We start from the raw sequence: 26685 nt of genomic DNA on the forward strand, positions 1-26685 counted from the left end.
ATCAGTTTTAAATGGCTAGGGGTGTAACGATACACTAATCTCACGATACGGTACGATACACAATACTGAGGTCACGATAACGATACGATACGATATTATAGCAGTATTTTTTTGAGGAACATATGACTGGAAAAAATTGTCTTTTATTTGAAAGACACAAAATACAAAACAATACTGTGCGTTTGCCCTATTGTTACAGTTTGTAATGCTTTATAACTGTTTAAGTTTTAAAGAGAAAGCCAGGCCAACCATTTTCCACAAACTGAACTAAAAGTAAATGTCAGGTTTGCATTATGATCTTCAGTTTCATACAAGTACAAATATTTAGCCACAAACTGAATAGTTTCTCTCATGTAGGATTTGACTTTTTTCTTTCTAATTTAAAAACTAAAATTAAATAAATAAATAAAAGTAAATATATACATACAATTTTACATCATAAAAAAGAACATCAACACGGCACTAGGTGCTGTGTTGATGTTCTAAAATCCTACACTGTTGAGGGACATTAAAGTACACTGGAACTCAGCAGAAGTTTCCCCGTGTTTATCCTACTCACCACCCCAAAAAGGTTTAATTTAATAAGGTAAGGCTTAACTCTACACCAGACTTACATAAGTAAACGTTCAGAACTCAAAACCCCCAAGAGTCCCGTGATCGGGACCAAAACGGGACTAGTTTCTTCTGAGCGGAGGAAGATTTTGGTCCGCGGGTCGAGCCGCGGTCGTTTCTAGTCAACACAATAGATTAATATTAATAATCCAATATCGCGATACAGTTTGTCACCTCCACGACACGTATCGTGACATTTTTGTATCGCGAAATTTCGTGGCACGATATTAAAAAATATATAAAGAATTTTTACTTTAATCCTTTAATGTACAAATATAAATCAATTTAAAAAACGGTACAAAAAGGAAATTCTGAGAAGTTATTTGATTGAGGAGTTATGTTAAGGAAAGATTGTGTTTGTTAGCTGGTTAGGTGCAAAGGCTCAACCAATGGGAAGTTCGGTAGCCTAATAGGTAAATTAGAAGCTATTTATTATTAATATTTATGTTTAATTTATAATAGCGGTAACAAAGGAGAAGGGTTAAATAAGTTTTACTTCTACCTGCTCCTTTTCAGACACTGTTTTTTTTTTCCTGTTTGTATTACGTTTTTGTTGTTTTTTTCTGTATGTTCTGAATTTGTTTTAAAATGTTATATTTTTTTTTTCCTTATGTGTTCGAAATAAAAAATTAAATCAATCAATCAATCAATAATCCTCTGCATCTCAAACACTGACTGGAGGAATGAGTGTGGTGATACTGTAAAAGTGGCATTACTGTGTATGAAACATTACAGGGCAGTTATGAGTTCAGTACCAGATTCACTGATATATCTATTATAAAAAATAAAATAAATCAGCTGATGCACATCAGATAAAAGCCACTGCCAACAATAAGCACCTTGGTACGTGTTCATTCTCTTAATCTGTTCATTCTCTTAATCTGTCATTTGAGAAAATCAGGGAAGAAAAAACAGCTTTTCTGAACCAGCCGGAGGAACGTTAGACGTTAGACGTTAGACGGAGACGATCAAGTCCAATCTTCCCTGATGGAAGTACAAAGAACCAGAGTTCATTTCATTCAGGAGGAATTACTGGGGTTTCCATCGCTCTGAATGAACGAATGAATGAATGAATGAATGAATGAATGAATGAATGAATAAATGAATGAATGAATGAATGAATGAATGAAGGAATGAATGAATGAATGAATGAAAGCAGAAGCATGTTCTGCCTCTAAAGTGTAACCGATGACTGAACCACAGAAACATAACTATTCTGAAGGAGATTGTGAAGCAGGTTTTAAAAGAAGAAGCTTCTCCCGCTGAGACAGAACACACCGTCATCATCATCGCCAGTGTTTACTCCCATTGTCTTTTCTTTATTATTATTATTTCTTCATTGAACGAGACAGACCATCACAATATAATAGTTCCCTCACCGGGTCAGTTATGTGTGATTATTATGTGTTTAATATTATGTGTGATTATTATGTGTGATTATTATGTGTGATTATTATGTGTGATTATTATGTGTGATTATTATGTGTGATTATTATGTGTGATTATTATGTGTGATTATTATGTGTGATGTGCAGGAGGACACACAGATTCCTCAGTAACAGCAGGAAGACCCAAAATTATGTTCATGTTGGGAAAACCCTTCGTTACACTTCCTGCCGGGGTAGGAACTTGTGTACAAATGTACAAAAAGCATATTAGTTCAATATTTCCAATAATATTGTATAATCCTGTATAGGCATGGGCAGTATGGACTAAAAAATTTATCATGATAATTTCTGGCATTTATCCCGATAACGATAAAAATGACGATAAAAAAAATACCAATTGAACTCCACCTTTGTAACTATAAATCTATCTCCACATTCAGTCTTTGGAGCCAAAACACTGCTCTAAAAGATACTAAATACTAAACTACAACAATTAAATTTAATTAATAAAAACCAATTAAATGAGTTACACCTGTACTGCAAAACTGGAATGACTCAGATGAAACAGGTTTGAAATGTAAGAACAGATTCAACATTTATTCTAACTGTTTGGCTTAAACAGTGGGATAACAGTGCAAACAGAACAAGTACCATGTCCTTCAAGTTTTCTTAGCTTATAAAATCACAAAGTAGAAAAAAATACAACCTGATAAATAAAGAAACAGGACCAATAAATAAAAGCCAATCGTTTGCACTCACTGTTTTTTTGCAGACTCTGCACATAATAGATGATGTTTGTTCCTCGTCTCTTTTTAAATCCAAACCAGTTCCAGATAACGGAGCTGGAGCCTCGTTTAACAACGAGATCCTTCCGCCATGTTTGTTACACAAAAACATCATCAACGGGAATTTATCGTTTTTATGACAAATTCTTACCGTGGGGAATTTTTTTGACGGTTTATCGTGAACGGTAAAATATCGCCCATCCCTAATCCTGTATAATTATGGAGAAACCCTCTGTGATTGGTGGGACACTGCGCTTAAAAAATGTCCACGAGTTCATCCCGCGCTCGTCTTACACTTATACAGTTTAAAGTTCTGTTTAGAGTCCACTTTTCTAAAGCTCGACTGTCACAGATCTATCCCAGTATCACTGACAAATGCCACAAATGTCCTGCTTCATCCCCATTTATCTCATATGTTTTACTCTTGCCCACTACTTTCTCGCTTTTGGTTGAATTATTTTGACACCATGTCATATTCTAGCCGGGGGAACTGCCAATGGGAATTAGCCAATAGGCTACATTTGGTGCATCTGCCTTTATTTTTAAACACGTAATGATGTGCAGTGTCCATCCTCATCAAATAAATAAATTAAAAAAATAAAAAAATACTTTCAGTGAATATAAAAGTCTCCCCCCATGTTTCCGTATTCTCCAGAGGAACCAGAGCCGCTTTACTTCAACTCAACTACACATTTTGGCTTTTATTTCCTTACTGGCGAGACGGCAACGTCTTCTCCACTGGAGTCGACTAAGGTTCCTCTAGAACTCAGTGGCTCAACGACACCAACCAATCAGTTTCCTGATATTTATATGTACTTAATTTCTACGCCGGGGAAATACACGAAGCAAAGCTTGAAGATACAAAAGTCTTGACGCTTGGTCGGACTTCAAGGCAGGATTTGTTGTAGAAATTAAAGCGATGAGGACACCGAACTTTATGATTTGACCGTTTAACGTTAGCTACCCAAAAATCCAACATTACCTGATACAAAATGGGAACCACAAATCCACGTTTCTGTCCTGGAATCCAGTTGTTTCTGTGTAATTAAGTGATCCATTTGTCTCTCTTAAGATTATTTTTCTGCAGTCTGTAAAACGATAACTCCGATTTCTTCTAAATCTATGAGTACAGTCGATCGCACAACAGCTCTTTCCCATTTTAGATGTTTTCCAGTTGCTCAAACTGAAAGTTTACGCTGACACTCAGTCTTTCTGACACTCAGTCTTTCTGACACTCAGTCTTTCTGACACTCAGTCTTTCTGACACTCAGTCTTTCTGACACTCAGTCTTTCTGACACTCATTGGTTTAACCCGGTGTGAAGTCGCATCTGTGACGTCATGCACGTTCCCTCTATTTAAGCAAAACAATTAATAAATAAAAAAAACACTCAAAAAGCTAAAATGCAACTGTAAAAATCCAAAGTGTAGCAGGAGCCAGCTACTAAGGGTTATCTCCAGCAACGCTCAACGATCCAGTTTATTCAGGTACTAGAATCCAGGCCCTTTGGTCCCGGGTGTCACTGTTTAAATAGAGACGTTAGTGGGCTAAGTGATGACAGCCGGATCACCTGACCCGCCGTGATCACCTGACCCGCTGCCACACAGACCCACAACATTCTGCCACCATGCTTAGTGAAAGCCCACGTTAGGGGAGGGAATCCTGCAGCTTTGTGACGTCACTGTGGAACCACAACATGAGGAGTGACGGTACGTTAGAGATGGAACCTCCAGGGCGCTTTTATACCGAGACGAGTGTTTGAAAGTGTGAGAGATGACCACTCAGATACAAGAGCACAACTAATTACTTTCCTGCATACAATCTAGATCAGCGGTCGGCAACCCAAAATGTTTTAGATCATATTGGACCAAAAACACAAAAAACAAATATGTCTGGAGCCGCAAAAAATGTAAAGTCTTGTATCAGAATTAGAATGAAGACAAATGGCGAAAGGTGAAATGTCAAGAAAAAAAATCGAAATGTCGAGATTAAAAAAAGAAAGGAAAAAGGAAGAAAAAAGAGAAAATAAAGAGGAAAAAAAGAAGAAAAAAAGGAAAAAAAAGGTCAATCATTTTTGAAAAAGCTCCAGTAGCCACTAGGGCGGCGCTAAAGGGTTGCTGATCCCTGATCTAGAGAAACTCCTGGCTGTAGGAAAAGCAACAAAATATAATCTGAGATAAGAAAAGGGAAGAATGAGTTAGTTAGATGCTTGTTAAGACTAGTTAGGATCATTAGTAGCGTCTCCTCAATACGAGCAAATCTCCCGTACAGTTACATCAGGAAATAGGTGGACTGTGACAGAAGTTTTATGTTTTTGCCTTTCCACCATCAGAATTGATAAAAAAAAAAAGATGTGATGAACGTTTAGACATTTGGCTTTGCTTTACAAGGCTGCACAAACATGTGGCATTTACCATTAAGGAATTATAGCCATTTTCAGGGTCTTTTTGCACAAATTCACTAAAGAAAAGCATTACATTTCCCAGATGCAACAAATTCCCTTGTTACCTCAAGACAAATAAAGCAAGTAAGAGTTTGGTTGATATCAGACGGCTCGTTACTGAAGCTCCTAGCATGAAGTTTAAAAAGATCTCAACTAGGGCTGTGCGATTAATCGATTTTAAATCTAAATCGGATTTATTAATCAAGAAGATGTTAAAAAAGGAAAATGGGAAAATGGATTTTCCTTTTTTGCAGCTGCATTACAGACGGAGCTCGTCTAGTCATCTTTGTTTGGTCAAGAAAATTGTAAATGTTGTCACTTTACTAAACTCAAGGAGGATTTACAGGATCTTTCAATTGCACTTCATTCCCAATAGGGACATTTGTTTGCTATTTTTCTATGAAAAATAAAGATAAAATATTTGAAACAATTTATTCCATTGTCTTTTGTAGTTTTACCAAAAAAAATCAAAATCAAAAATCGGGTTTTCAGAGAAAAAAAATGGGGATTTTATTTTTGTCCAAAATCGCCCAGCCCTAATCTCAATGCAAATGAAGGATAGCGAGACCGTAGGCACGATCAAGTCAATATGTACATGATTAAAGTGATTATTTTGGCATTTTCTTAAAAATAAAGAAGGTACTGCTGAGTTGGACAACATCAACAGGTTTGAAGACAACAGAAGAAAAATAAGAGGAAGATTAAAGAAGAACAATCCCTCCAACCTCAGTAGAATCAATAAACTCTGGAAAAGGCAGGACTATCACGTTCAAACTCTACAATCAATAATGTCCTGATGAACCTAAACGCCTCACAACAAGCTGCAAACCAACAGCAACATTCACCAAGAGGAAAACAGATTCCACTTTGCCAGAAAACATTGAAACAATCCTTCCACGTTCCAGAATCAAATAAAACCAGAGATAAACTTGTATAAGAATTATGGGAAGAGAAAAGCGTGGAGAAGGAAACGCCGTGCGATCCAAAACATTCCTCATTATAGGCCCATTTGTGGAATCCTCGTAAACCTGTGAGGATAAAATATAAAACATAAATCACCTCCTGACTAAAAACCTTCTCCAGATTCACAAACTCAACCTGGCACTTTCATAAAAGAACCATCGTCAACCTGCACCTCTGCCTGCCGATGTAGAGCATGTTCAATAATAGAAACCAGAGCAAGAGAGAGGGATGAGAAACATTGTTCAGACTTGGGGATGAAGGTGATTCTAACTATAGGGACTAGTGATGCACCGGAATGAAAATCTGTGGCCGAAACCGAGAATAATAAAAACACTTGGCTGAATACCATAAAACTCATATTGCACAGAAATAAGACGTGTGTGTGTCGTTACCTACTGAAGAGGCAGCTGGCAGTTTTAAAGTCTTCTCTTTCAACAAAGACTAGTTGTCTGACATGATACCAGAGAGTTTTTACTCAAGTAAAAGTACTGTTACTTCAGAGTAATATGACTCAAGTAGAAGTAAAAAGTATCATCCAAATAATTACTTGAGTAAAAGTAAAAAAGTACTTGGTGAAAAAACTACTCAAGTACTGAGTATTTTTTTAACACAACCATTCAAACAGACAGAAGTACAAAATAATCATCTTCAGGCAAATTAAATCAATAAAATAATACAATTAATTAAAATTAATAAAAAATTAAAAATAGCTTAAATTTAAATAATCTTAAAGTAAATTCAAGTACTTTAATAAATAACAAAATAACAGAATAAAAAATAAATTAAGCACAAGTAGCACTTTTCTTTTTTAACCAGCAGAACTAGAACAAACATGAACTCATAGAAACTCTGTGTGTGTTTGAGTTTGTGTAAATGTGAAAAAACATGCAAAAACTAACATTTTTCCCAAAGAATCACCCAGTGATGTCATGAGATTGACGCGTACGTGGATAAAAGGGATAAAAGAAAAGTAACAGCTCAACGTAGCCTAATGTAGCGGAGGAAGAGGAACAGTTTCTTCTTCACAAATCTACTCAAGTAAAAGTAAAAAGTATAGTGATTCAAAACTACTCCTAAAAGTACAACATTTCACAAAACTTACTCACGTAAATGTGACAGAGTAAATGGAACTCGTTAGTACCCAGCTCTGCATGATACAGATATAAGAAATGATATGAGCTTTAATCATGTTCTCTATTCAGAATATGCTGAAGACGCCCTGATGCATGTGTGGAATAAAAGCTTCATCTGCTTAATCAAACTGGTGAATAAAGCTTTACAGTCACATCAAAACTCCTCCTCCTGAGCTCCTGTACACGGTTCTGCTCAAACAGGAAGCTTTTTTAACAGTTTGACAGTAAATGCTTCTCCTTTTTGTCCTTTTCATTCAAATCTTCCAGAACACAGACCAGCGTCATCGAGCTGACATGTTGAAGGGAGAAATATATATTTTGTGTCCTGGAAAATGCCCTGAATTCCCAAAACACAGTTTCATATCAGCTCTGCACCTGCTGTTTATTAACAAATGTAACTGTGAGAGAGGCGCCCCCTGTGTGGCTTGTTCACACGGGACTGAGTTCGCGAGCTACGTGGCGGGAAGCCAAGACTTAGTAAAGTTATAAAGACGGGACAGCCGGAAGTTCGGGCAGAGTCAGCTGTGGGTTTGGTGCACGACGCCCAGCCGGGTTTTTTTGGCCACTCTGTCCAGGACTGTCGGCTCTCCAGTCTCCTGTGTCGAGGTAAGAGTATTATAAAGCCTAGCCCTGTGTAATTGTCAGTGATCTTGCTCTACCATTTGTGGGGGATAACTTGACACATTTATTCTAGCAAAAGAGCAATTGTGTGTGTGTAATGCTTGCTTTTCTTGTGGTAATAAAGGTATTCATATATCATTATAGCAAAAGCGAGTGTGTGTGTGTGTGTGTGTGATTCATTTTGTGCAGCCGACCACTCTCAAGCCTTAATTGATTTTTTCCCAAAACACATGTTATTTACGTATATTACGTTCAGCTGAGAACTAAGATTTCACCATCATTTTAAGCCAAGTACCCCAAAAAAAAAAACACCTCAAAAATTGAATGCCAACAAATATGGCTCTACATTTAATTGAATTTTAATTTCCAACAATCATTGCCCAACAATCACAAAAATAATGTGCTTAAAATAAAAAGCCACTTCAGGGAAACCATCATGATTGGGATCTCCAGCAGCTTCTTCTATCAACAGTGATTTTAACATATTTCCTTTAAGATACTTCCTCAGAGCAGATCATTCCAATGGCCATTTCTGATTTATTTTAGCATGTATTAACAAAACAAACACCAAAAGCATCTAGAAGAAGCTTCAGGCGTGTTAAACTCCCTGCAGGAGCAGAATACTGGATTCTGGTCCCAATAAGCTGCAGAAAAACAGCTTCTGTACCTGATGAAAAACAATAACGTCACAAAGAAGTACCTAGTAAACAGACTGTACAGCAGATGTACCAAATACACACGCATTAAGAACTTATAACAAGCATATACTTTGTTATTGACTCTAAGACTCCCAGCAGCTTGATGAATACAATTACCATGTTAGTCCCTTCATTTATTTGCAAGACGCTTAATGCAACAAATATTCCTCAAACCCTGATACGGTTGGATGTAAAGAGAGAGACCGGCCCGCTGATCGCTGTACTCGCCCTCACACCTGAAGAACCAGCCAGAAAGAGTCACAGCTTTAAGTTGAGTGCCCGTTCTTAGTTTTCTGTAATATCGGCATCAATATTACAATAGTAAGGACCTGCCCCAAAACTCCCACTACCCCTCGTTTTCATCCCTACCCCTAAATGTTGTGTGTTCCCGTGAGGGTAGTGGTTCCAATTCCTCTTTCCAGGAGTGGAGAAAACTAGTGTAGTGTCTGAATCTGTCCCTACGGATCCAGGGATTTCCGATCCTCACTAGCTGATCTAGGGACAGAAACATTTCCCAGAATGCTTTTCGTCGTCATTTGCGGACTGAATGAAAAAAAAACATGGCGGACATTTCTTATTTTTTAGTGAATAAAATCAATATTTTGAGTTAGTTTCTGCATAAAAATGCGGTTTGATTACATTTCTAGCGAGAAATATATATTTTACTCGCTTGCCCGTTGTTGCAACCTCGCCAGAATAAAGGCTGATTTATGGTCCCGTGTTACACCAACGCAGAGCCTACGGCGTAGGTTACGCGACGACGCACGATAAACTGAGCCCAGGTTGGGGATCTTAACGGTTACTTTTACGCCTGAAAAAATACTTAAACTTAATAAAGTGGCATATTAACAGCGCTACAGCTGAAATTAAAACAGCTTTTGGTTCTCAGATTCCTGATTTTAGGGGTGGTTCTGAAAGTAGGAGTAGTGGGAGTATTGGGACAGACCTGGGAAGATTTCAAGGGCCCTAAAATCTGTCCCTTCATTTTCAGGGGTAGTGGTAGAAAGTAGGGGGAGTATTGGGATTGGGCCTAAGTCTTCACTGAAAATACTGAGGATCATTTCCAAACATACACAGCTCTACTGTCCTCGGCCATTTGTCCTGATAACATAAGGACACAAAGCTGTGAAAGAGGAGTTTCTACAAATGCTGGATTATCACTCTCCTCTTGTCATTGGTTCCTCCAGGAACTCTCCGTTCACGATATACCGTCAAAAAACTCCCCACGGTAAGAAATTATCATCTCGCGATAAAAACGATAAATTCCTGAAAGAAAGAAAGAAAGAAAGAAAGAAAGAAAGAAAGAAAGAAAGAAAGAAAGAAAGAAAGAAAGAAAGAAAGAAAGAAAGAAAGAAAGAAAGAAAGAAAGAAAGAAAGAAAGAAAGAAAGAAAGAAAGAAAGAAAGAAAGAAAGAAAGAAAGAAAGAAAGAAAGAAAGAAAGAAAGAAAGAAAGAAAGAAAGAAAGAAAGAAAGATTCTCGTTGATGAGGTTTTTGATTAACAAACATGGTGGATCTGAGAGTGAGATACATTTATATTTACAAAGATGGAGTTGAATTGGTATTTTTTTTATCGTCATTTTTATGATACATTTTTTTGTCCGTACCGCCCATCCCTAGTGCAGAGAGACCCGTGGGTGCAGAGAGGCCCGTGGGTGCAGAGACACTGAGGCGTCTGTCGGGCCAGCGTTCCCTCCTCATCGCCACATTGTGCAGCAGCCGGAGGGCGTGGCGGCCAGAGCCGTCCGGCTGCCGAGGAGCCGTCCAGCCGCTGCCCAGATGGAGGTTTCAGTCACAATAGCAGTATTCTGCTGGGTGGCATGATCGCTGGGGAGGGGGGGCTGACGGAGGGAGGGATGGATGGAGCTGCTCCACCTCTGGATCTGCTCCACCTCTGCAGGTGCTGAACTAGGGCTGGGCGATATGGACCAAGTGATATCTGGATATTTTCTAGCTGAATGTTGATACTGGATATATATCCATATTTTTTCTGTGCCATAATTGGGGTTTCCCCCAAAGCATTATAGCATAGCATCTCTGTTAGCATCTGTGTTAGCATCTCTGTTAGCATCTCTGTTAGCATCTCTGCATATATAGAATAAAAATGCTTCTTGAATAAAATAAAACAAATATCCCTTTCCTGCATAACAATTAAATTAAAATACACTGTAATTAATACAATGTAGACAGTAACAGGCAGACTTTTCCACTGAGGTTGACAGTTGTGCAAATAACTAAACATTTGTGACAATCTCAAATAAAACATTCAAGTCAATTTGTCACAAAATAAGTTATATCAAAATCATTTAAAAAAAAATATATATATTTTTTTTTAATAATCGATATAAACGATATTGTCTCGTACCATATCGCGTTTGAAAATATATCGATATATATTAAAATCTTGATATATCGCCCAGCCCTATGCTGAACACACCAGAGAGATGGAGCAGTGACAGAAGTAGATGAAGGCCGGATTATTTTCCTCCCAGTACTGAACTTATTTATTCATTTGATTGATTATGACTTACAGCTTAAGAAAACTCAAATATCCTATCTCAAAAAATTAGAATATTCTGGGAATCTTAATCTTAAACTGTAAACCATAATCAGCAATATTTAAATAATAAAAGGCTTGCAATATTTCAGTTGATTTGTAAGTGTGTGTCAAATCTGAAAAACAATTAGTGATCAAATAAAACTACTAGTAATGATGATGATAAATCCAATGCACACATAACATGTAAGCAACATTATCATTTGCTTTACATAATGATTTGGAGAATCACGAGCAGGAAACACGAACCAGCCAGAAATGAATCCTCTCCGACAGTCACACAAACGCCGTCTTTACAACCTTCCCAGCTAAAGACAATCAAACCGTTGTGTCCATCTCATACTGGTCTGTACTAGTGTTGAAAAAATCTATTTCCCAATTCTAAATCGATTCTCATATTAATTCCTAAAAATCGATTCATATGTCTAAAGATCGATTTTTTTATTTTTTATTTTGGGGGGGGGGTTCTTTTTCTTTTATTTATTTATGTATTTTTTTTTCATCATTACAACTTTTGGTTATTTTTTTGTTTATCCCCAAAAAAGGAATGTTTTGTTGGACACGAGAATAACTGGTTCCATGTTTTTGCCTTTAAATATGTTTAAAGGTATGAAAACATTAAAGTGTTAGGTTATAATTGCATAAAGTGTCTATATTTCATTACTTTATATAATGTCTTGGGGTTACATTTGCAAAAAATGATAAAAACCAAATTCTCAAAAATTAAAAACCAAAATAGACCGAAAATGGAACAAATAAAAACGGAATGTGGGTAAAAATAAAACTGATTTCCTCCGTCTCTGTTTCCTCCTGGATCTGTTTGGTAATTCTGACCCACGATGTTTCTGTTTCAGTTCTATCAGCATTCTGGGAGCTGATTGGTCCTTACAGCATCATTAGCTGCAATACTTGCTGTTGAATCTCAATATAATACTAGTATTAATATGTTGCAGAACTACAGTCATATCATTCATGCAACAGCTCAAAAAACTGTTTTAATAACAGTAACCCAAACCAATATCGGAATCAAATCGGATCAAATCTTGATAATCGAGTCTGAATCTTAAGAATCGATTCTTGACATGTGAATGGATCCCCAGCCCTGGTCTGTACTGAACTACGATGCACCTACTCCGTCTGAAAAGAGGAAGTGCAGGTGTGGATCCACCGTCACTCTTCCTTCACTACTGGAGCGTGACACGATTTGCCGCTTTGCATCTACATGGTCTACTATGAAAACGCGGGACTCGTAACGTGCATGCATCCCCAACATTCATTTGCATGCTTGGATTTTACAGCTACAAGCACAATGCCAGGCTGAGGGAAAAGCAGATAACCCGGTAATAAATGAAGCCGGGTCGGTTATGCAGACTGATGCAACACAGCTCTCCCTCGCGGGGATAAAACCTCACACCGTCTGGGACGTCCTGTTGCTCACGAGTGTCGGCACACGGTTAATCTGTGCACTGGAGTCAACAGGAAATCTCTCTGTTATTGCTCTGGCTGGTTTAAAAAAAAGAAGGACAGTCAGAAGTATGGAGGGGAAATAAAAGAAAAGCGGGCGTTGTGTGGAGGTTGGAGGGGAAATAAAAGAGAAGCGGCGTTGTGTGGAGGTTGGAGGGGAAATAAAAGAAAAGCGGCGTTGTGTGGATTGTGTGGAGGTCAGCGGGGCCTTGGACCGGCTTCAGATGTGCCATGAGACGGTCGGTGTGACGAGGAGCCAGCACTTCCTGCTGAGTGCATAAGCCCGGCTCAAGCTTAACATGAGACAGTAACACAGCTCTGCTTTTCACAGCTTTGAGGATCGACCAGACCGTCCTGAGCCAAACCCCCCCCCAAATAAACTCAATGCTAATCAGAGGACAGACGAGAAACAGCCAAGATGCAGCTCTTCCTGCAGGCCGGTCCTAACGGCTCAAGATCAACCTCGGTTAGACCTGGTTCGTTTGCTCACAGGAAAAAATCGATTTTCCGATTCTAAATCGATTCTCATATTAATTCCTAAAAATCGATTCATATGTCTAAAGATGGATTTTTTATTCTTTTATTTATTTATGTTTTTTTTTTTTCATCATTACAACTTTTGGTTATTTTTTTGTTTATCCCCAAAAAAGGAACGTTTTGTTGGACACGAGAATAACTGGTGCCGTGTTTTTGCCTTTAAATATGTTTAAAAGTATGAAAACATTAAAGTGTTAGGTTATAATTGCATAAATTGTCTATATTTCATTACTTTATAAACTGTCTTGGGGTTACATTTGCAAAAAATGCTAAAAACCAAATGCTCAAAAATTAAAATAGACCGAAAATGGATCAAATAAAAACGGAATGTGGGAAAAAATAAAACTGATTTCATCGTCTCTGTTTCCTCCTGGATCTGTTTGGTAATTCTGACCCACGATGTTTCTGTTTCAGTTCTATCAGCATTCTGGGAGCTGATTGGTCCTTACAGCATCATTAGCTGCAATACTTGCTGTTGAATCTCAATATAATACTAGTATTAATATGTTGCAGAACTACAGTCATATCATTCATGCAACAGCTGAAAAAACTGTTTTAATAACACTAACCCAAATCAATATCGGATCGAATCAAATCTTGATAATCGATTCTGAATCTTAAGAATCGGAATCGAATCTTGACATTTGAATTGATCCCCAGCCCTGGTCACAGGTTCATTAAGGAAAAGGCACTACTAAGTTTCATACAAGCATGGCGTTTTACTCACGTAAAATGATTAAGAGGGAACCGAGTAGGACACCCCAGCATATGAGCAGCAATGACTGTGTTTCCAGCATCAATAACCCTTTAAAACCTGAATATTATCAATAACCCGGTTACACTGCCATGTAAACACCAATAATCCCTTTGAATAACCAGAATTTGCTCATATTCAGGTTTTTAAAACCCCAATATGAGCCCTGGGTTACTCCTTTTAAAACCTGAATATTGGGTCATGTAAACGTAACAGAATATCCCCATCAAACGGAACAGGAATGTGTTTTCTGCACATGCTCTGTTCACAAGGAATCCTGGTCTTTTGAGTCCAGGAAGTTCTTCTAAACACGGAGAAACCAAGACCAGGAGGAGACTAATCACTTCATAAATGTAATGAAGGATATGAACATTTCTGCATTTGTAGACGGTAGAAAGTACCGGGATAGAAGATTTACAAGAAGGAGAGAGAAAAGTTGAAGCAGCATTTGTTTTGAATTTGGATCCAGGAAGAAGAAGCAGAAATGACGGGAATTGTGTCATCACGTTCTCCGTGCGTCGCTGGTTTGATCCAGATATCCTGAATGATTAATTACCATGGAAACGGAATATTCTGAATGTTTCAGTAACCGGAATATTAGCAATAACCTGAATTTTGACTGATGTAAACGTAGTCATTGACCATGTTGCAGTTTGCTTCACCAAATTCCTCCAGAGATGAAGACCGAACCAGCAATACCTGCCAAATGTGAATACTGTATCGTCTTCCTGTTTGTGTCCTTTTAGAGATTATTTATTTTTATAGTTGTTGTTTTAATATATCTATTTTTTTAAATCATGCACCTTAAAGGAGCATGAGGCAGGATTGAGGCAGGATTTATGAAACAAATTCGTATACATTTTAAGTTTTCTAGTAATAATGTCAGATGAAGCGTTCCAAACCCAAAAGAATGTTTCCTCTAGTGTATCTCTCCGTTTCCTTGAACAGGCTGTTGCTGCAAAATGTGCTGCAATTGTGACCAGAATTTCCCGTGCTGTCCTGCGGATGTGACGTCACATGACGCTGCATGCACGTTCTCGGCGGCGCACGAGTAAACATTGGATACGTGTTTGAGTCATGGAGGAGCTTCAACTTGAATTGGGACTGAAAACAGATGCTGACATGGCTCATTTCTAGTGATGCACCGATTGTTCGGTAACTGAAATTGTTCGGCCGAAAATGGCAAAAAAACACTTTCGTGTTCGGTGGAATAAGTGGGAAAAAAACCGAACAATTAATAACGGCGTTGTAAAATAAGGAAATAGACTGGCCACTCCCGTAACGGTTGCACCACAAACATAAATCGTTGGCCAACCAAAAAGTAACCACATAAGAATTTTACCAACATTCACCAGGAGGTGGAACCAAAACAACATAAATCAATCTATTCCAGGTGCGTTTAGATGAGGAAATCAAACGTTAGAGCGTGGAGTGAAGTGGTGCAAACATGTCAGCAGTCTGGAAGTATTTTAGAGTGGCAAAGAATAAAACAAGAATGGCTGTTTGACATGAATGTTCTGCTCAAATATCTAGAGGGGAAACATCTGCAAAGTCTTTCAGCTACAAGTTTGATTTATCATTTGAAATGATAAAAAACCCTGAGCGCTTTAATGCATTTTTATTGTTTTAAGGCCTATGTTACAATGTTCAGTCAGTTAAGCCTAACGTAAGCTCAAAGATGGCCACAAAATGTATTTTGCTAATTTATTTATTTTAAGTTATTGTTCTTTGCTGGTATAATGTCTGCTGGAATATTTAAGAAATGCTGGGAAATTAAAAAATGTTCCGTTTTTTATGTTCAACAAATGTTTTCTACCTTGTAATTTTGTAAAAGATTTTTTTCTTTTAAATGCCTAAATCAAATTTATTTGATTTATGCAATGGTGAAAAAATTGGCAAAATAAATGAAAAACTGCGAAGAACCATGTTCGGTATTCGGCCAAGTGTTTATTATTATTTTCGGTTTCGGTTTCGGCCACAAATTTTCATTTCGGTGCATCACTAATTGTAAATCTTATTTAGAGCTGGATTTGAACATCACATGAGATTACACACGCGCTCCCGTGCCGGCTTCACTGTTGCTGCAGGAACCCCGACAGCCGTCGTGACGCTAATGAGTCTCATTTCTTATTCTTGCATCATGCTCCTTTAAACAAGATTGCATCCAATTTGGTTGTACCTGTACAAATGACAATAAAGACATTCTATTCTACGATGAAGTCCTCACCTCAACTGGCTCAAACCAGTCACGATAACAGATTTTTCCAACAGAAAAACATAAAGCTCTCATAAAAAGCAAGAGTCTTTCATGTCTGAGAGTCTTTTCAATTAATCAGTGTATGGATTATAGTTCTAGCGAAGCTAGTTAAAATTCAAAAGGAAACAAACACCTGAAACAAGATCTCTCCAAAAAGACGGTCCTTATACGTGTACGCCTCTGTCCCCGTTTAGATTCTAATGCAAAGGAGAACTGTTGATCAGACCGGCCAGGTCCATCAGCAACACCGTTTCCTCAGACCATAAAGACTCAGGCCCCGTTTCCACATAGCCGGGTATTTACAAAAACGGATATTTCCCCCTCTATGTTTTGAAAAATTCCATCGTTTACACGAGATCGTTTTCAAAATCTCTTCGTTTACACGAACCCGCATAAATACGCTGTTAACGTCATGCCAGCCAATCAGAATCCTGGAAAGAAACATCAACAAATGACACGTGTAACTTCCAGTTAAGGCTGATTTATGGTTCCGCGTTACACCAACGCAGAGCTACGGCGTAGGGTATGCAGCGACGCACACCGTACAGCGCATCGCCGCGTACCCTACGCCGTAGCTCTGCGTCGATTTAACGCGGGACCATAATTCAGGCTTTACTTCCAAGATGAACCAGAGTCTTTGGTTTGGAGTGACAGAGAAGTGGAGTTACTTTTAAGTGTGACGTTAGAATATAAAACAGGTAAAATACATGAACATATTGACGGTTACAAACTAATTGTAACCACAGGTGTCACTCATGACGCTGGTGACGTTTCTGTCTCATAACGTGACGTTCTGAAGCCTAAATGTCCGTTTCTCTCCGTTTACAAGCAAACGTGAAGACGGAGTTTTTGTAAATCTCCACTTTAGCCGGAGTTTTCAGAAATTATGGTTTTTGGAGACTTTGAGCTTCGTTTTCGTGTAAACGAACGAACAAAACGCATGAACGCCAGCGTTTTTGCTCCGTGTAAACGGGGCCTTAGAGCTCGCACAACACACCAACATGCCCGATAACACACACTGATATAACAGAGCAATCATCATGTTTATTCCCTGAGAATAACCTCCAGGTTAAGATGATTAGATATCTGCACAGCGTTCACCTAAACTGCATGTACCTGTTATGAAAAGTGAGGAACTTCACAGACGCTAAAACACTGTTACATCCGTCGTGCCAAGGCTTGCAAAGGTATGCACATTCAACATTTAAGGGTTACCTTGAACCACTGAAGTGGATAACGGTGCAAACTGCAGCAGAGAAAGAAGAGAAAGAAGAGAAGGAAGTCCCTCTGTAGGTGCAATTCTTAAGTTTTCACGTTGTTCTTTTTAAAATCAGCTACTGATTATGATTTCTATTAGGAATGGGTGATATATTACCGTTCACGATAAAACGTCAAAGAAATTCTCCACGGTAAGAATTTGTATCTCACGGTAAAAACGATAAATTCCTGTTGATGACGAAAGAAAGAAAGAAAGAAAGAAAGAAAGAAAGAAAGAAAGAAAGAAAGAAAGAAAGAAAGAAAGAAAGAAAGAAAGAAAGAAAGAAAGAAAGAAAGATTCCTTTTTGCAGTTTTATCGTCATTTTTATCGTTATCAGGATAAATGCCAGAAATTATCGTGATACATTTTTTAGTCCATACCGCCCAGCCCTACTTTCTAAACTTATTTAATGTGAGAATCTCATCCTATTTATTTATCTTTGAGCCAACACTGGAGTCGTGCAACGTCTGCAGATTGACCTCCCTCTGTATCAATGCTCAGAGGACAAAAACAAAGAAATCACATCATAATAAATAGATACCAGTGGAATAAACAGAGAATAACAGCAGCAGATAAGTGATAAGTCTATTCCGGTCATGTGCTAGTTATCAAACAGTACGTCCACCTAAAACCAGAGAGGTCCGGGTAGGAATGTTTGATATTTTACCGTTCACGATAAACCGTAAAAACAATCCCCCACGGTAAGAATTTGTATCTCACGGTAAAAATGATAAATTCCTGTTGATGATGTTTTTGTGTAAAACTGATTTATGGATCTGTGTTAAATCCACGCACAACGTACGTGAAGGAAGGAAGGAAGGAAGGAAGAAAAGAGGAAGGGAAAAGGGAAGGAGAGAGCAGGAGGAAAGAAGGAAGGAAGGAAATGAGCCAGAAAGAAAGAAAGAAAGAAAGAAAGAAAGAAAGAAAGAAAGAAAGAAAGAAAGAAAGAAAGAAAGAAAGAAATATAAATTCCCGTTGATGAGGTTTTTGTGTAACAAACATGGCGGATCTGAGAGTGAGATAGATTTATAGTTACAAAGGTGGAGTTGAATTAGTATTTTTTTATCGTTATCAGGATAAATGCCAGAAATTATCGTGATAAATGTTTTACTCCATACCGCCCATCTCTACTCTGTATCAACGCTCAGAGGACAAAAATAAAGAAATCAAATCATAATAAATAGATACCAGTGGAATAAACAGAGAATAACATCAGCAGATAAGCGATAAGTGTATTCCGGTCATGTGCTAGTTATCAAACAGTATGTCCACCTAAAACCAGAGAGGTCCCGAGCTTGCAATAGTGGAGGAAAACCTTGTGTAAAAGGCCAATAATCAGATCTATCCAGATCGATTATTCCCATCCTGGTCCCAGTGCAGCAGTGAGGGGAGCTGCGTCCATTACCGGACAGATCATTCACTCTCCTTTCAGGGCCTAATTTACAAGCACATTGCTTAAAAACACACATAAGAGCAAATGACTGCATTTCCAAATGTTTAAAGCGGATATATTTTGACATTTCAAAGTCAAACAAGCTAAATCACTACAGTCAAGTCCACCTCCTTTTCACGTTCATAACAACGTTGCACGGCTTCTTGTTTAAAAAAGGACTTAAAATGTTATCTGTGACACATAGATATAATTAATAATATAATATATAATAAAATAGCATAATAAATGTTGATATTTGACCACGTCACGTAAACACAGAGCAGAAGAAAAGGAAAAAGACCAATATGACACACAAGCGATGTGTCCGATAATGGAAACATGTGATTAAATAAAAAAGGGGGTGGCGAAATAAATCACCCTTGAATTAACCATTTGTAACGAAAGCAAACAACACACTTAATTGCAGCAGACGCCCGCTTACGGATGTGTGAATTGCACTGCTTATATTCCCAAAGGACACGCAAAAAAAAGAAATAAATCATAAAAGCTAGACTGTGTCCGATAATGGAAGCAGGGGTCGTTGCTGTGCATGTTCACTAGCGGCTGCGGCTAAAAGGGCTGATTTATGGTTCCGCGTCACACCGACGCAGAGCCTACGGCGTAAGGACGCGTCGCCGCGTAACTTACGCCGTAACCCTACGGCGTAGGCTCTGCGTCGATTTAACGCGGAGGCTTAAATCTCCGCAAAAGGGGGGGAACCTGCTCACAAAGAAGCGCTTTCCTGTCGCTGGCGAACACAAACCCACGGCTGAAAATAAGAAAAAACAACCCCATGAACGTTACAGCCAATAATTACAAGCCTGCTCTTGAACATCCCATGCTAAAAGGCTTCAGTCGGGACACAAAGTAGTGCGGCTGCGGCCAACTCACCCCGGAGAGATCCCTGCGCTGCGGAGCGACCAGATGTTGCTGCGGATCAGCGATGCAGAGCCATAATCGGGATAAAACTGCAGCGATGGGGGGCCTCCAGGGCCGGCGGGGTCGGTGCTGGACAGTCCCAGACGAGGCTCTTGAGGGGGAGGTTTGTGCGCCCTGACGGCATGTGTGTCTCCGTTTGCGTGCTTGTGCGGGACCGCAGCTCCGCCAGGCCTTTCTATGGGAGGAAACTCCGCTCAGCCCGGGCACCGCGCATGCGCAGGACCGCAGCTCCGCCAGGCCTTTCTATGGGAGGAAACTCCGCTCAGCCCGGGCACCGCGCATGCGCAGGACCGCAGCTCCGCCAGGAAACTCCGCTCAGCCCGGGTATTGCGCATGCGCAGGGGGGGGGGGCGACGCGGCCACGGGGGCGAGCGGTGAGCGAGGAGCGCGCCCCCGTGGCCGACAGGTGGGACTGTCAACTGATGGAGGACTTGTTACTCTGCACAAGGACACATTATGTTACATATATATATATATATATAATATATATATATATATATATATACATCCTTACAGGATTATAAGACACCAGAACAGAAAATCATCAATATACAATATCACACTCACTTAATTGGGAGCTACACAATGTACACCGGAAAAAACAAAATAAATAAATCAAATTAAATAAAAATACTTAAAAAAATACTTAATATTTCTTTCTCCCCAACAAAAACCAGAATGGATATTTTCACATATATGTTACTTTTCTTTGTTTATTATATATATGTATATGTGTATATGTGTGTGTGTGTGTGTGTGTGTGTGTGTGTGTGTGTGTGTGTGTGTGTGTGTGTGTGTGTGTGTGTGTGTGTGTGTGTGTGTGCGTGCGTGTATATATAGATATCTTTTGATTTTTGTATAAAAATTACATTAATTTTGATCATAATGAAATATAGTATAGGGGGTAGAATGTATAAGTTTTTACTTCTTTCTACTCCTTGTTAATTATGTTAATTATGATGGATGCATGTTTTTATTTAGATTTTTGTTTTGTTTTCTTATTTACATTTATTGATTATTGATTATTATTGTTTTGTTTTGTATTCACTACTGTTACATGTTCGAAATAAAAAAAATTGAATGAGAAAGTGTGTCCAAACCTTCTGTCTGTACTGTATATATGTATTTATATATAAATATATAAATACACACACACATACACACACACATATATATATGTGTGTGTATACATATATATATATATATATATATATATATGTGTCCTACCCCTATTCACTGATCATTTAACCTGTATTTATAAATATTCACATACTGAACTCACACTGCTAAATAACAGTATTATTATTATTATTATTATATACTGTAATTATACTCACACACATACTTATACATGCATACATACATACACATAGTTGAATATTTCTATATATTTGTACACTTTGTACACAGTGTCCCAATTAAATATAGAAACCCGGTCCTTGGGGTGGGTTTGGAAGGGCTCAGAATGTGTTAATGCTTGTTTAAAATCATAGTGGATGCCACCTTTGATAAGAAAATCATGAAAAATAAATAAAAACATTTGATCACAAAAAAAAGTTAGTTATTTCCAGAAACTTTTGGCATTAAGTCAAAAAAAGAGAAACAAGTCTTTCAACACAAAATCTTGTGAGGCAGTAAGTTTAGTGCAAACATTGCAAAGCTTTCAAACATATCACAAACATTTCTAATGTTTATTTGGTATTCTGTTTGAAAAGTTCCTTTTTTTCATAATTTAAAACTCTGTGGTTTCCAGTCTCAAAACACAGCTGTTTTCTGAGTTCAGGTGACATTGACATTTTACTGAATCAAAGCTTCGACAACATATGTAGGTTGAGAAGAACTTCCTGCAGCGGATATTTCACCAGAACTACCGAAACAAAAACATGTTTTACACCCAAAGAACATTAATACTTGAATATGAACGTTGCTTAATAAATGTCCCCAGAATAATGGATCAAATGTCTGTGATCTTTGAGACAACTAAAAATCAAGAAAATGAATCTTCCAGGTATTTCTGTGTCAGTTGAAATGGTTTTCATCATAAGATGCCAGTGATGACAAAGTTTTATCATAACCAGAAATGTGAAGTTTTTTTGTTTTGTACATTGTTCCTGTGATGTGTTAAAGAAAACAAAAAAAAAACTAAATGCTATTCTGTAAAGATCACATTTTCAAATACTACAACCATTAAGGGAACAAAATGAAGTATTAACAACAGCCCCTCTGGAGATAAGCCTAATATTCCTAAATCGAGTCAAATTGTCTTATATGAAGTAAATTATCTGCCAATATGGTAAGAAAACCATTATTGAAACAGTTTTAAAACTAGCTACCGTATTTTCTGGACTATAAGCCGCTACTTTTTTCATAGGTTTTCAACCGTGCAGCTTATACAAAGGTTTCTATTCTGTGGATTTTTCTTCCACCACTCGGGGGCGCTCTAACTGGAATTAGAATCAAAACTAAGACAAAATAAATGCAAAGAAGAATACAATACTTCTTCTTTAGCAGATAGAAGTAGAAGCAGATTTCAAACAGATAAATAGATAAATAAATAGCGGTTATTTTCTCTTGGTTCTGTCCCGTTTTAATCAGCAAAGTTGCTGCCGTGTTAAAAGACACTGTCTATTCAGACACTAAGATCTATTTAGGTACAAACATGTACATCATTTACAGTTCAGAATCCTTCTGTGCATGTAGTAAATATCTAATCTAACAACAGAAATATCTGCGGCTGAAATATCTTTTTGTTTAAATAGAGCGGCTTATATACAGGTGCGGCTTATAGTCCAGAAAATACGGTAAATAGTCCAGCCAGGAGACAAAAAGCTAATTTAGCTTTTTTACTTTCTTGTCCTTGCCCTGTCCCAATCCCCCCCTAGTCCTACTTTTCATCACTACCCGTTTTGTGCGTTCCCGTGAGAGTATCCATCCATCCATCATCTATACCTGCTTTATCCCTTGTGGAGCCTATCCCAGCTCATTTCAGGTGAGAGGCAGGAGTTACACCCTGGACAGGTCCATCACAGGACCACAAATAAACACACAAACCATGCTCACAACCACACTCACACCTACGGGCAATTTAGAATCACCAATTAACCTAATATGCACGTTTTTGGACTGTGGGAGGAAGCCGGAGGAAACCCACGCAAGCACAGGGACAACATGCAAACTCCACACAGAAAGGTCCTGCTGGGCCTGGGAGTCGAACCGGGGACCTTCTTGCTGTGAGGCAACAGTGCTAACCACTAAGCCACCGTGCTGCCCGTGAGGGTAGTGGTTCCCAATTCCTCTTTCCACTTAGAGGAATTAGTTTTCTTCACTAAAACTAGTGTAGTGTTTATGAATCTGTCCCTACGGATCGAGGGATTTGAGATGCTCACTAGTTTGATCTAGGGACAGAAAATTTCCCAGAATGCTTTTCGTCGTCATTTGCGGACTGAATAAAAAAAAAAAAAAAAAACATGGCGGACATTTCTTATTTTTTAGTGAATAAAATCAATATTTTGAGTTAGTTTCTGCATAAAAATGCGTTTTGATTACATTTCTAGCGAGAAATATATATTTTACTTTCATAATATTCACTCAGTGAATGTACATAATCACTAGTTTGCCCGTTGTTGCGAAGTCTTTTTCAAACCTTGCCAGAATAAAGGCTGATTTATGGTTCCGCGTTACACCAACGCAGAGCCTACGGCGTAGGTTACGTACCCTACACCGTAGGCTCTGCGTCGATTTAACGCAGAACCATAAATCAGCTCCGGAGCCGTCAGGCAGAAATCTCGAAATATTCGGAGCAAATTTCTTAACAGGCGTAGCTACAACTGTTAGATTCCATCTATGTTGTGCAACACAGAGGGGCTTTATCTGATCCAGTTATCGAAGGTTATTAATAATTGTATTAATAATTATTAATAATTAATAAAGTCGACTATTTATCAAATTGAATGATCAAAATGGTAAAAAATTCTCGGGGCACCACCCTGTTCCTTAAGCAGGGAAATGATAACTTTTACAGCAGAATATCAGTCTCAGAAATTAAGGTTTATGCCTAGTTTACAGTAATTGAAGGGTGAGATTCGAGCACTGAGCTCTGTCAAACAATCAGTTATGACCAAAATTGCATGAAACAACAACAACCACTCATTAAAAATCAATCAGAATTTATTTACATACGGGTATCAAAGCAGATGTAAATAAATACCCAAATAAATCCTGATGGCACACTACGTTATTATAAAACCATTAATTAACCAGAAAAACATCAATAGAAATGAAATGAAAGTTAAATGCATGGAATGAAAAAGAAATTAAAGCAATAATAAAGATGATACAGAACCTCTACAGTTCAAACGTGGCTGCAATGTTTAAAGATGGCGGGGCTCCTGTGGTATTTAAAGATGGCGAAACCCTCTTTAAGCCACGTGCAATTAGACCGGATGGTGATGCCGGTGTTTTAAACCGTGATCAACCGGCGAAACGTCGCCACCAAATGAACAAATAATAATAATAATAATAATTCATTTTATTTAACGGCGCCTTTCATGTCACCCAAGGTCACCTTACAGAATAAAAACAAAACAATACAATAAAGGAAATACAATAATAATACAGTAGAAACTATAATACATACACACATACACAATACATACAATTAGACAATCAAGGAGCAACAGTACAGATAACAGAACAGTATGGTGGGAGGTAGTGTGTGGTGACCGGTCAAAGTGAATGGGCAAGTTTAAACAGGTGAGTCTTGAGTTGCGTTTTTAATGTGGTGATGGAGTGTATTTGTCTTATGTGTGGGGGGAGGGAGTTCCAGAGTCTGGGTGCCGTACAACTGAAAGCTCGGGCACCCATGCTGCTAAGGTGTGAGGTGGGAGTAAAAAGAAGTCCAGCAGAGGTTGAGCGGAGGGTACAGGAGGGGGTGTATTCTTTCAGTAGGTCACAGAGGTAGGTGGGGGCTAGGTTATGAAGGGCTTTGTGGGTGAGGAGGAGGTTTTTATAAATGATACGGTATTGGACTGGGAGCCAGTGGAGTTGGATAAGAACGGGGGTGATGTGGTCAGATGACTTGATGCGGGTGATGATCCGGGCGGCCGAGTTCTGAATGAGTTGTAGTTTGTTGGTGAGTTTGGTTGGGAGGCCAGTGGAGAGCATTACAGTAATCGATACGGGATGTGACGAATGAGTGGACCAGAATTTCGGTGCTGGATTGGGACAGTGCTGGACGAAGTCTGGAGATGTTGCGGAGGTGGAAGAATGCAGTCCGGGTGATGTTGTGGATGTGAGGTGCAAATGAGAGTGTATTGTCCAGAATGACGCCGAGGCTCTTGACGTGGGGGGAAAAGGGTACCGGGAAGCCGTCGATGATGATGGGAAGAGCGGGAGAGGGTTGTGACTTGGTGAGGGTGGATTTGGAGCCGATGAGAAGAGCCTCAGTTTTATTGCCGTTGAGTTTTAAAAAGTTATTGCTCATCCAGGTATTGATGTCGTGTAGGCAGGTGGTGAGGGAAGCGGGAGGAATGGCAGCGGTGGGGTTGGAGGAGATATATATCTGAGTGTCATCGGCGTAAGTGTGAAAATGGACCCTATGGTGACGGAGAATTGAACCTAGGGGTAGGAGGTAGATGGTGAAGAGAAGTGGACCCAGTACTGACCCCTGGGGGACACCCATTGTGACACCCGTGCACCCGGATTTATGGTTCTGTAGTTGGACAAACTGTTGACGGTCAGTGAGATATGATGAAAGCCAGGAGAGTGCAACACCAGTGATCCCAATGCCAGCCAGGCGGTCCAGGAGTATTGGGTGAGAAATGGTGTCGAAAATAACCGTAATATGCACACAGTAATTTCATTAAAGGAGCTTGAGGCCGGATTGTGGCAGGATTTATGAAAAAAATCTGTATACATTTTAAGTTTTCTAGTAATAATGTTAGATGAAGCGTTCCAAACCCAAAAGAATGAGCCCTCTAGTGTATCTCTCCTTTGCCTTGAACAGGCTGTTGCTGCAAAATGTGCTGCAATTCGGTCCCGAATTTCCCGCGCTGTCCTATGGATGTGACGTCACATGACGCTGCATGCACGTTCTCCCCGTTCTCCAGTGCCGGCTTCACTGTTGGCTGCAGTACCCCCAACGGCCGTCGTGGTGAAGGGTGGCGCTAGAGAGTCTCATTTCTTGAAAAGGAGCCTCATGCTCCTTTAAACATAAATTCAGGTCTACACCAGTGACTGATCACCAAGACCGCAGCTCACACGTCCTCGGGAGTCCGGATCTGAGGCTGCAGGCTCCGTCGTCCTGCCGGGGGTTTCCAGTCAGTCTCCCGGCTCACGATCCCCCCAACAATCGCTTTCCTGGCGGGGATCCTCAGTCTCAGCGGCCGCTCAGTCTCTCTCCTGCTCCTAACTTCAAAGAAAAAGTGAACAGTGGCTGGAGCAACCTCACGCCGGCTCTCTGGTCCTGCGGCCTCAACAGCCGCCTCGTTGCGCACGGGGGCCGGTTCCTCCCTTCGGAACGTCGGCTCGTCCCGTGTTGTGTCGCCGGGCTGCAGGAGGGCCTCGCGGTCCAAGGCTGGAGGTCCTGGCGGGTTCTGGCTCCTGAGTAGAGGACAGGGCTCGGAGAAAAGAAAGGAGTTAGGCAGGGAGAGAGTCGAGAGCGCAGCGCTCTGGGATCGGACCTTACGCCCGGCCCGGTTGGTGCGGGCCCCGAAAAATCCTGGAACCCCCCCCCCCCCACAGCTCTTAAAAAGCTGCTGGACAGCAAAGCTCATCCGTCCTGACTCGTTGGCTGAAGAGAAGAGAAGAGAGAAGTCTCGGTGCAGCACAGAGTTTTTGTATTTCCCTC

The 26685-nt window shown here is 39.4% G+C and overlaps 1 protein-coding gene across 1 annotated transcript in view; it reads right to left on the reverse strand.

Moving 5' to 3' along the window:
- Positions 1 to 20060, reverse strand: part of LOC133418341 (tyrosine-protein kinase CSK) — a 112650-nt gene extending 92590 nt beyond the window's left edge. Inside the window, exon 1 of the mRNA XM_061706936.1 lies at positions 19791 to 20060. The gene's annotated coding sequence lies outside the window, so the exon portion shown is untranslated. The remainder of the gene's footprint in view (positions 1 to 19790) is intronic.
- Between the last annotated feature and the right edge of the window lie 6625 nt (positions 20061 to 26685).

The sequence above is a fragment of the Cololabis saira genome, chromosome 2 (genome assembly GCF_033807715.1).
Source record: "Cololabis saira isolate AMF1-May2022 chromosome 2, fColSai1.1, whole genome shotgun sequence".
NCBI classification, from domain to species: Eukaryota; Metazoa; Chordata; class Actinopteri; order Beloniformes; family Belonidae; genus Cololabis; species Cololabis saira.